Below are 3,560 nucleotides of genomic sequence, written 5' to 3' on the forward strand. Positions count from 1 at the left end.
ACACTTCCTCGAGATACAATATACAAGATACATCAGAAGAAGACGCCCAAAGGCTTGACATCCTTACAAAGACAATAAAAGGATTCACAACCCCTATACTCTCATCTATTATAGTCTTTATTCTCTTTATTCTTTACTTTTGACACATGTTTAACTCTGTCAAATGCTTGTTTATCAAAAACACAATTCAATCCAATTTCAAATTATTCTATGTTCATCATTTGATTTTATTACTGCTTTTATGAATATTCTAGGGAAATCCATATAAGCAAGACATAAGAAAAGTTATCATTTTATGAAGTTAGAAGAGATTCAGTTCATAAAAGGATAATTGTATCACATCATCCACTTGTTTCGTTTTTAATTCTTAATTCCAAATCACTACGATAGGTCGAGGAGTTGGGATTATTTATCAAAAAACATTTAAATTATTTAATCCTGGATCAAGAGATTGGATTAAATACTCTTGTCCGATACAACTGCAGTGAGGTTGAAAAGTATTTACAAGTTTATATATATAAAAACCTATTTGTATCCCGAGCTATGTATGGAATAGAAACTTAAGAAATCTAACTTAAGTTTTATTATTATCTTTAAAAAAACTATATCTTACAAACTTAATTATTTATTTTCTATAACCAAGAGAAAACGAATTTATAAATTAATCTGTTATAGTAGTTAATCAGTGTTCTCTGTGGGAACGATATCTTATTATTACAACAAGCGAAACCGTGCACTTGCGGAATTCGCCTAACAAGTTTTTGGCGCCGTTGTTGGGGAACGCCAAAGATATTAACTTATATAAATCATTATTTTATTTATTCTGAATTTTGGCTTATAGACTTATATGAAATTCTTTCTGATTGGCAGGTACTAAGATTAAAAGTTTATGTGTGAGACACAAAGTGCCAAGCACAAACTAGAACCTATTCAACCTGAGGTTGAAAAGAATTTAAAGAAAAATTAAAGAGCAATGAAAAATAAGAATAAAAATAAAGTAAAGATGGCAGTACCACCAAGATTAATGGACTACACCGCACCAGCACTTAATAGAGTACAGGATGGGGTAGTGTGTCCACCAATTATTGCAGAACAGTTTGAAATCAAACCATCTTTACTTCAAATGTTACAAAAAAATGTCCAATATTATGGACTACCTAAGGAGAATCCAAACACTCATCTGGCAAGTTTTCTAGAGATTTGTAACACCTTTAAAATTAACAGGGTGACAATATATGATATTAAGCTTCGTCTTTTCCTATTTACCCTGAAAGACAAAGAAAATGTCTGGTTGAACTCACTTCCACCAGGAACAATCACCACTTGGACCAACTAGCCAAGAGTTTTCTATCCAAATTCTTTCCCCTAGCAAAAACAACAAGAGTTATCAAAGAAATCACATCATTCACCCAGCACGAAATCGAAACCATCTATGAAGCGTGGGAACGTTTTAAAGAATTACAAAGGTTCTGCCCACACCACAATCTTCCCCAAGAATTACTCATGCAAACCTTCCACAATGGTATAAACCCAACCACCCGAGGAACAATCGATGCAATGGCTGGAGGGTCATTTATGAAAAAGACTTATGTCGAAGCATTTGATCTGTTGGAAGAAATGGCAACAAACAGCAGTATGTGGCCAGTAGAAAGATCGCAGACTTCTAATACAAGCAATGCTCTCGCCTCTTCTTCATCCTCGACGGTGAAAGGTATACATGACTTAGACCCTGTTACATTATTGCAAGCACAATTTTCTATTTGTCTCATAAGATAGACAAATTACACACTGAAGTACATACCCAATCTAATAATGATTGTAATAATTCGGATTTGGAAGAACAAGTTAATTATTGTTCAGAATCGAAATAATTCTTATTCGAATACTTAAAATCAGGGATGGAGAAGTCATCCGAATTTTGGCTGGAAAGAAGGAAATTCCAACCAAGATCAGTCAAACACTAACCACACCAGTGACCCACTAGGAATTCTTTCTTCTAAGATCGATAAGTTTATTGATGGAATTGGTGGCAAAATAGATCACCAAGATAATAATTTTAAAAGGATCAAAAATAAATTCAATCAACTTTTCAAAAACCATTCATCTTCCATCCAAAATCTAGAAGAACAGATTGGGCAATTAGCAAATGCTATTCCATCTAGAGGTCATGGCGGACTGCCTAGTAATACAGAAAATGATCCTAAAGAGCAAATAAAAGCTATCACTCTGAGATTAGGAAAGAATTATATTAATCCAGATGCTACCAGTATTGAAACTGGAGTTATGCAGGAAAAAGAAATACATGTACTGCAAGCATTAGCTATACCAGATTGTTACAGTGATAATTTTGTTAAGACTGCTAAAGAAGCCGGTGCTAATACTTATAAACCTCAACACATTATCCTTAATGTACACGAAATATAGATTATGATAAACAACTCATTAATTTTCGAGACAAACTGAAAAACATTCATATTAATCTATCTTTTATGGATGCTATAATTATAGAAGTTTCTAAAAGATTTAATTGCTAAGAAGATTAGTTGGGAAGGAGCATCTACAATTACCCTTATGGAAGATTGTAGCTCTATAATTTCGAGTCAAGTACCCACGAAATTAAAAGATCTTGGATGCTTTACTATTCCTTGTAAACTAGGGGATGTTGAATTTCCCAGTTGTTTATGTGATCTAGGTGCCAGTATAAATTTGATGCCTTTATCTATTTTTAAGAAATTAGGACTAGAGGAAGACATAAAACGAACATCTATGGTTTTACAATTAGCGGATCAAACCATTAAGAAACCATACGGTATTATTGAGGATGTATTAGTGAAAGTGGATAAATTCATTTTTCCTACTGACTTTGTCATATTAGATTTTTCATATGACGGGAAGGGTATTAGTTGATGTATCAGAAGGGAAAATAATGTTAAGGATAGGAAAAGACAAGGTTGAGTTTGATATGAATAAGGCAATGAGATATCCTATGGAGGATAATATATGCATGAAAGTCGATTTAATCGACGAATGCGTAGATGATTTAACCAGTGAAGAGAGTGATGAAAGCAGTCTAGAACCAGAACTAGAATCAAAACAAGAACTAGAAGATAACATACCAAAACCATTTTTTAGAAATGAAGGACATACTTCTCCTTCAATAGAAAACCCACCCATTTTAGAGTTAAAAGAATTACCAAAGCATTTGAGGTATGCATATTTAGGAGAAGAAAATACCTTGCCAATAATAATTTCTGATAAATTAAGTGCGAACTAGGAGATACATTTACTAAAAGTAGTAAGAAAAATAATCAAAAGTAATGCATAAGATACACCTAGTAGAGGGACAATTGCCTAAGGCGGATAGGCAAAGGAGATTAAATCCGAATATGAAAGAAGTAGTGAGAGCAGAAATTACAAAATTATTAGATGCATGAATTATATACCCTATATTGGATAGTGAATGTGTTAGTCCTATTCATTGTGTTCCAAAGAAGGGAGGTATGATTGTAGTAAGAAATGAACAACGTGAACTTATACCAACACGAACCACCACTAGTTGG

General features: G+C 33.2%; 1 non-coding gene across 1 annotated transcript; it reads right to left on the reverse strand.

Moving 5' to 3' along the window:
- Nucleotides 1-1,380: 1,380 nt before the first annotated feature.
- Nucleotides 1,381-1,487, reverse strand: LOC136228172 (small nucleolar RNA R71). Its single transcript, XR_010688506.1, has one exon. It is a non-coding gene; the product is annotated as a small nucleolar RNA R71 (small nucleolar RNA).
- Nucleotides 1,488-3,560: the final 2,073 nt, after the last annotated feature.

This window comes from Euphorbia lathyris, chromosome 4, assembly GCF_963576675.1.
Source record: "Euphorbia lathyris chromosome 4, ddEupLath1.1, whole genome shotgun sequence".
Lineage (NCBI taxonomy): Eukaryota > Viridiplantae > Streptophyta > Magnoliopsida > Malpighiales > Euphorbiaceae > Euphorbia > Euphorbia lathyris.